Raw genomic sequence first — 9,105 nt, forward strand, 5'->3', positions numbered from 1 at the left:
TTGAAAGAGATCTGTCCCTCTTTGGCTCCTTCCAGTGGCTCTCCTGGTTTTCACCACAAATGTTGGGAGAGCAGGAGATGCAAATAGAGAAAGCTTAAAGGCCACAGAACTAACAGTCACTGCCAAGATGCAGCCATTTTTTTCTTGAAGAGATCTTTCCCCGGTTGCTAGAAAGAAGCCTTTGGTTAATGTCTAGAGTTCTGAAATAGTTGATGCAGGGCGGGGGGCTGTTTTGTTTTGTTTTGCCAATTTTCTCATTGCTTTTCTGGAGTAAAAAGCAATTATTTCTATATTTCTGTATTTCCTTTTCATCCCAAAATTGTGTTCCGTCATTTCAGCTAGATTATACCGAGTAATGTTAACGCTTATACCTCTTTGTTTATTTGCTTTTTCTGCCTCCCCATTCCAGAGCACTGCTATGGAAACCATGAAAACTTAGATTTCAGTGTTACCATATAGATGCAGATGGCAGATTCCAATGGGTCCTCAGTTCAGCGAGAAAATCTGTTTACTTTTCCATGGTAACATCCCTCTCTAATCACCTTGGCTTAGATGTTTTCTAAATTTTGGCCACTCTTTTACATCTTTACAGCCTCTTTCCTGGACATTTTATTCAGAGAAAATAGAAACCACCTTATGGGATTTTTCACAAGATTCCTGTACTTCATTACCCTTCAAGTAAGAATTTATCTTCTTCCATGCATAATCCATATTTCTTCTTTCCGTATACAAGGCATAACTCATCCCTCTCCCAGTCCCAAACTAATTCCTATCCAAGTACTCTAGATCTCAGGGCCTTCTGTCACAAGAGTACATAGGATAAGGACACAAAAAGTCAGTAAACTGATGAGGCACAAGTATTTTCATTTTGAGAACGGATATGATGGTGATTCTGGCTGATCTCCAAGTCTGGATATAGTTCCCTGAATATGATAATACAGGAGCGGGACTCCATCAGCAGGTTTTGTTGTCATGGGGGAGGGAATAGGTAATAGGTAAAACAGTGTGCTACCCCTCAGATCTTTATTTTAGACTCTCAAAAATCTCCTTTTCTTCTCCAAAACCTTTTAATGACCCTCCATGACCCTTAGACCAATTTTAAACTTTTCATCTGGGGGTTTGTTTCAGTGCCATTCTTAGTCCCTAATCTATTTCCCCACTCACGTATCTTTTCTCACTTGATTGTCTTTTTGATCCCGTGAAACAGAATTTCTTGGTTAATTTAATTTATTCTTACATTAGACTGTTCCATCTATAAGAGAATGAGTCCTTACAATGTACCTTGTTGATACTATTGACTTGCGAATGTGTAATGGGCGAGGAGCTCTAAGGCTTCTGAATTAATCCAATTGTTTATCTACAAAAACACCTGCAGCCAGGAAGTGAGATAACAAAATCACCGAAGAATCCAAACATGAGAGTTGAATCACAAAATCTTAGTTTATTTTGATCTTCTACTGTAGGTATCTATCTTAGCACATCAATAGAAAGATAATTTTGTCTAGTGAAACAAAGGAGCTCATTATGAGGATATAAAAGCCAATGACATTAAAAGCTGCATTAATGCTCAGCAGACTGAAACCAAATAATCCAGTATAATGAAATGATGAGGTTGGAGTCTTAATAGATTGTTAATTATTAGGAGAATAATTTACAGCTAAAATATTTCCCCATCTATAAAGGTAAGCAAGCATTGGGAACCATTTTAAAATACAGAGACCTAAATGCGAAAGGTAGAACAATATTTCCCTTATTATTAGAGAATTAAATAAGAGCAACTGAAATGAATATTACAAAGCCACATTTCCTTTGTCTCTTTTAAGTGTTTTGTCATAAAAACCTGAAAGAAAAAAATTGTTTCAGGTTCCTTTGGCAAAAAAGCGAGATAGTTACTTTGCAAACATTTTTATTGTTGATTACCGAAAATAGATTGTTTATAAGACAGCTAAAATGGCTCGAGTAACAAAAATAAATTATTTATTAGAACATTAACAAGTGTTTCGTAGTCTAATCAAAAAGGAGCGTAGGTAGGAATGAGTGGGCCAGCCAAACAGCATACACTGGAGGTAATTGTCTAGCCTAGGGCACAAACTGGACTGAGAGTAAAGGAGAATTCACAAAATAAACCACTGTTCCTCAAAGAGAGGAAAAATACAAATCTAGTCTCTATCTGTTCAGAAAAGCAACTGCAAGTCTACAGATAAGCACTGGGTTTCTGATTTCTCTTTTTCTATCATTATATTTGTAGTTGTGTAGCACTGAGAATATGCAGCAGTTATTGGTAGAAGTAGCTTAGGAGCCCAGAGTATAGACTGTGGTGTCAGCAAAACATGGCTCCCAATCCCGACAATGTCACTCACTAACAGTGTCACCTTGGGCACATCATAGGCTTTTTCTGTTCTGTAGTATATATACTGGCGGTAAGAATAGTTCTTACTTCATAGGAGTATTTTGAGGATGGAAATGATATAATGCATGCAAAGCACCTAGTATATTGTTATTAAATTTTACGTAAATATTAACCATTATTTTATTACATACAGTTATAGAAAGACGAATAAAATACAAATCTGGGAGTGCTACCCAGATACAGTATTTATTTCTAAAATGATTTTATTTCTGACTACCTGGTAAGATTTCTTGTTTTCCCTTTCTAACTTTCCACTAACCGATTGGAACAATTCCATTAATGTACTTAAAGTTTTCTCCAACCTTACCACTACTTCAGGACAACAATTTGTATGGATTATGACTCCCATTCCATTCCTTCCATGCTTCTACTTTGACCCCTGGCGTGGTGTCTGTTGACTTTTTAGGAGAAGGATGAACAGGCTTGGCATTCTGGTCTGAATTTCTTGTAAATCTCTTCTAGTTCAGTTCCTCCAGCTTTGGCCCCATTCTCTATGGCAAGATCTAGCCCCAAGCCTCAGACCCCACAGATTGGGACCATTTTCTTCTAATTATCTAAATATAGGCCAATCCAGTTACATTATAATACTCACAGTCTTAAAGGCTTTCAGTGGCGAACAAAGGATTTGAGACATGATCCTTTGAACAGTGGGCATCATTTAAGATGCTTTAGCACAGAAATGAAATAGAACTTTAGCTGGTTTGTGTTGAATGGACTGGAAGCAAGACTACCCATTAGAAAGCTGTTTAATAGTCCAAGTGTAACTTTATGAGAAGGAGAAATAAAAGAAATAGAAATAGAAATAGAAATAGAAAAGATATGAACATCAAAGGAACTTCAAAATATCTTTGATGGAGTAATAATTTTGGGGAAAAATATTTTAGCTTTACCTTTATTCAATAGTCAGGAAATGTGTAGCATAATAAAATTACTAATAGAATGGAATTGCTTCAAAAAAGAAAAGGCTGGTGGTTTTCTTTAAAGCCTTAGCTGCTACTTTCTTAGTTTTAATAAAGGAAACAGTTTCCTACAGCAAAATTTTAGAATTGTTCATATCAACTGTCATATCAGTTTTATTTATTTATTTATTTATTTAGCTTTAAAAATCTCCCCTGATAGAATACATTTCCATTTATATTTATAATGCTTTCAGAGTACGTGGAAAAGTTAGTACTAGCAGTCCCCATCACAATTCACTTTAGGCAAAATTTCTAGTATATCACATTAAATACAAATACGAATATATTGTACAAATAGGTACTTCTTAGGGGTTCCAGTTAGAGAAGTACAAATATAACTCCCCATCTGAGAGCACAGGGGTATATAAATGTACTTAACTTTTAAAGATATCTTTAGTTTAGACACATAATCTGTGTTTTATACTTTTAAAGTTAAAGGATCTCTTTTACTTCTCAGAACATCCACTCTCTAGTGTAGATATGGTACCACTAGGTAAACTTAATGTAGCATGTCTATGCAAGGGCAGATAAGTTAGTTCAGTTACAAAGTTTCTAAATCATGTTGTCCAACACCTTTAAACAATCTTGTTTGGGTAGAGAAGAATTAGACAAAAGTGATTCAAATCCTGGAACTGCCCAAACTGGCTGGGAAGTTTGTGTTGAGTTCAATCCCACCAGTGGATTCCCATTTCTCTAGATAGACAGACACTTTCTCCTGACCTCTAAAGCTCTTTCTCGTCAAACTTCTGTCCCTTCACCAGCCTGATCACTGTCCAGACTTAGCTCATACCCCACCCTTGGCCAGTCTCTCTCTTTCATTGTGTTTATTGGTATTGTTCCAATGACACATAAAATGATAAAATGAATAGTGAAAAGGGGTATTTTAAAATTGGATCTTGGAGCTCCTGCGTGGCTCTGTTGGTTGAGCATCCAATTCATGGTTTTGGCTCAGGTCATGATCTCATGGTTAGTAAGTTCAAGTCCCACATCAGGCTTTAAGCTGGCAGCACTGGGCCTGCTTGGGATTCTCTCTCTTCCTCTTTCTGCCCCTCCCTCCAGCTTGCTCCGGCACTCTCTCTCTCTTTCAAAATAAATAAACAAACATTTAAAAAAATAAGTTAAAAAATAAAATTGGGTCTTACTCTAATATCAGACACTTTGTCCCACTCTCTGCAATGTGGTAACAACTTCATTTTTTTTTGTTTCTTATGTAAATGGAACTAAGTTATACACATTGGATTTTATATTGCTTTTCTTGCTCAGCGTTGTTCATTTTTTTTTTAATTTTTTTTAACATTTATTTATTTTTGAGACAGAGAGAGACAGAGCATGAATGGGGGAGGGTCAGAGAGAGGGAGACACAGAATCCGAAACAGGCTCCGAGCTCTGAGCTGTCAGCACAGGGGCCCGATGTGGGGCTCGAACTCACGGACTGCGAGATCGTGACCTGAGCCGAAGTCGGCGCTCAACCGACTGAGCCACCCAGGCGCCCCCAGCCTTGTTCATTTTTTGTACCACAAATTATGAACCTATTTCATTCTTTATAAATGCTGTGTAATATACCAGTTTTTGGTGCTTAGTAATTTGTTCATTTGACCTCAACTGGACATTTTTATTGTTTCCATTTCTATCATTATTACTAATAATACTAAAATTAACATATATTTGTATATACATGTGATGTTAGGTGGATGAAATATTATATTTGTGATTTCTCACTGAAAGGTAAAAGAATGCATTTTGATACGGTGTTCTACATCATTCCCTGAAGAAATGCTGTTCGCCCACAATCTTCTGAACTCTGTGTGCCATCCAAATTTTAATGTTTGCTAATATGATAAACGAAACAATGATGTTCCTATTCACAGGAACTTTGAGAATGGTGACAATAAATAGTTAAACTTCTATCAAGCAAAGAAATAGCAGAAAGAAATAAAGGGTGAGAAGGGTGGTCATGTGGCTAAAATAACCAGGAACGTATCTGAGGAAGGGACATGTGAACAGAAACTAAAAGCTATGAGGGTACATGCTTTGTGGATATCTGAAAGCAGCACATTCTAGCTGGAGGCAACGGTAGGACCAAGCCCCTGAGATAGCAGGAGGTTGTTTGGAATATTTAGGGAAAGCAGTGGAGTCCTGAGCTGGGAAAGGAGGGGCAAAGGGCAAATGTGTTAGAAATTGGCAAAGGTAGGAACTTATGGATCAGATAATGAGAGCTATTTCTTTTCAGAATATGAGCCTCTTGTTTGGAAAATACATTGTAGATTATTTTCCTACTTTGTCTTTTGCCTCTTGACTTTGTTTTTGAAGAGTTTTTCTATATGGAAGTATTCCATTTTTACTAGTCGGTCTTATCATTTTATTGTTTGTTTATGGCTTCAGGGATTCCATTCCAAGAATATTAAACATCCCATCCTTTTTCTTTTACTACTTTCATGGTTCCACTACTTTATATTTAAATTTCTGCTACACCTGGGGTACATTTTGGCATACAGAGTGAGATAAAGATGCGTTTACACTTTCTCACATGGCTAACCAGTTGTACCAAGAATATATACATCTATATTTTGTCTCCCTTTTTAAAAAATATGTTACTACATTCTCTATTCAATTCAATTAAAATTCTTCTAATGCAACATGACCAAGCCTTTGAACTACTGCAACAGTTTATTATTTCTTAATATATTAACAGACAAACTTATTTTAGAGTTTTTCTACCTATTTTCACATGCTGTTTTTTTTAAGTGATCTTCATAATCACCATGTCTAATACAAAAATGATATCTTTTTAGTGGGATGGCCATTTCACTGTATGTTTAAGAACAAGCTATTGATTTTAATTAATTATGCTGTGTTTCTACATTAAAATGTGTGCATTTAATTTTCCTCCTCTTTGTAAGTCACGTATTTTGCTTTCTTTACATTGTCATATGTTGTCTACCTATTTGAATTTAATAACATTTTTTCTTGTTTGATAATTTAAACATTAAGTCTATGAGATAAATTTCAGGGTGTATAATGGATAATTTTCCTAAACATGGTCATCTGAACCATCTGTCTGTCGAGCAGATTCTGGCTCCCACGTTCAGTGAATGCACTGTTTCACACCAGGTTCTGATTTTTCTAAGAACTTTTCCCATTAATTCCTTCCAGTGTTCACAAGTCTCAGTTTACACATAATTTTTCTCATTGTTTTAGGAATTGTGAAAAGCATTTACTTTCTTCCACAAGTTTGTTCGATGCAGACCACAAAGCCAAAAGAGGCTTTTTCATTTTTGTTAAGAAGAAAAGATGACGGCTTTAACTTATTTAATCACCATCATTACCAACATAGGTTAGTATCTGTTGATTGTTCAGTCAATTCCAAAAAGTTCAGTTTTAATCCATGTAAAAAGTGCAAACTAAGAAATTTCTCAGAATTTTAATTTTTTCAAATGTTTTTTTTTTTTTAATTTTTGAGAGAGAGAGAGAGAGGCAGAGAGAGGGAGACACAGAATCCAAGGCAGGCTCCAGGTTCTGAACTGTCAGCACAGAGCCTGATGTGGGGCTCGAACCCATGAACCGCAAAATCATGACCTGAGCCAAAGTCAGGTGCTCAGCTGACTGAGCCACCCGGTGCCCCCTCAGAATTTTAATAAAGCAAAATCCATGATATCATCAGTGTTATATTTTGCCTTTTGATATACACAAAAATGTGATTTTTTTTTTTTTTTTACTTTTTATTCTGAAAAAATTATTGATTCACTGAAAGTTAACAAAAGTAGTACAGAGAAGTCCCAGGTACACTTTACTCATTTGACTACTGGTTACACTTTATATAAAATGTATAAATTACTAAACTGGGAGATTGATTAATAATATCAATAATAATGATGATACCAAATGCTATTCTTCTGATATATTCTTTCCTCATTTCATATGTGTCCCGAATGGTTTTGTACCATTTTCCTGTTTGGATTAATATAGAAAAACTGGTTGTTCTTCTGGACTTAATTTTTCAATAGCCATCCTTTATTGTTATTCTATTTTCTTTTACATACCTCTACAGATATAAAAGAGGTCTTTTTCTCTGGAGTGTAGAGTCCTTACACACATGATTGATTTAATTTTAATTTATAACCCAACATTTCTGGGGAAATAAGTATGTCCTACTCTGCCTCCCTTCCCAGTTCTGTAACTGAAAGGCTTTTTTTAAAAATAGCAGACAATTATCCACCTAGTCTCGAATTGTGGAGATGGATAATATAGCAATGTGATTTAAAAATTGATCTTAGCTCTACTCAGCTGAGCATAAAAGAAAATATATGACCTGCTAAAGAGACATGGTAAGCCTGCGGCATATAGTACATCACTGCCAAAGCTAGAAAAGGCTTTCCAAGACCTTTCTGCTAAGGATGTAGTTTGCTGTCTGCTGTATGATCCTAGCCAGACTTTTCCTTGACCTTGAAAATACTAAAAGCATAATCAATGATCATCTCATAGCAGTTACCCAGGCACTGTGTATGGTGTGTGCTTCCTGCTGAACCACAGATGATGTTTACTTCATCTGCAGAAGCCATACCGTCAGTCAGTAAACAAAGATGTTTCTCCCCGGAAATGCCACAGACTGTAAATACCAAACTGGTCACCTGTGGCTATTTCAGACTCTATTCCCATTAAAAACATCATACTTTAGAAATGCAATGTATTTATGAATCTGCAACCGTTAGCAGGATTGTGGTTTTTGAAAAAAAAAAAAATCATTGATGATATGATTTGCCAGTAGAGGCGTTTATGATCAGACCCCAAACAGTGGATGGCTGCCAATAAGGTGATTCTGAAGTGAAAATGCCAACTTCTATGGTTCCGAAAGAACCATTTGAATCAGTGTACAATGACCTTGCATCAGACGGAGCAGAATATTTATATGCATATTAATGATTAAGTTATGCGCAGTATCATGTATCAGACAGGTAGAAAAATAAATCCAAAAACATTGTCTGATCTAGCTATCTTCTGCCAGTTGGGTGATTTTGAAGCCCACAACATGGACAGGATATTTGTTGGTGATAAACTCATTCATCTACTCAATGAAAAGCTCCAGTGCTTGTAATCATCTGTCACCACCTTTTCCTTCCTTATTTGCTGTGCAGAAGACGACTTTTGGAAAGAAGGAAAAGCCTTGACAGTCTTCCGGTCTTTAGAATTGCTCAGCATAGGAAATTATTTTTGTAAACATTAGGTATGAATTAAGAAAATCTGTATAAAACAAACCTCTCAATTGCTGAATATGTTGGTGAAGCCTAACCAGAAGCAAAGCCTGTTCTGACCTCAACTGAGACCTTCTGTCCCGTGTCATTTATCTATTTCTGTGTTGCTGCTTTATTTTCTATGGCCACAGTCTGACTTAATCTGTGCTAGAGTAACCATCTCTGGGTATCATTTGCACTTACTTTGTGACTCTCGCTTTCTGGCAGTAATTTAGCAAATTTTGCACTGTACATACAAAGTTTTCATCGAATGCATCTCTGGAACTTTAGCTACTTTTCTTGCACTTTTCCTATTGGACAGATTTCCACAGTGCTTATGGAAGCCTGTCTTCCCTCTCACTGTTTTGTACTGTGCCACTTGCTTGCAACTTAAATTTTTCTTTTTTCTGTCCTCTAGCATCTTTTACTTTTTCTCTGCAATAGTGGTGAATTTTTAGCAACACATCCAGTTTTCTCATGGTAAAATGACAACTACTTAGATAAGTGC

Source organism: Panthera onca, chromosome D4 (genome assembly GCF_046562875.1).
Source record: "Panthera onca isolate mPanOnc1 chromosome D4, mPanOnc1 haplotype 2, whole genome shotgun sequence".
NCBI classification, from domain to species: Eukaryota; Metazoa; Chordata; class Mammalia; order Carnivora; family Felidae; genus Panthera; species Panthera onca.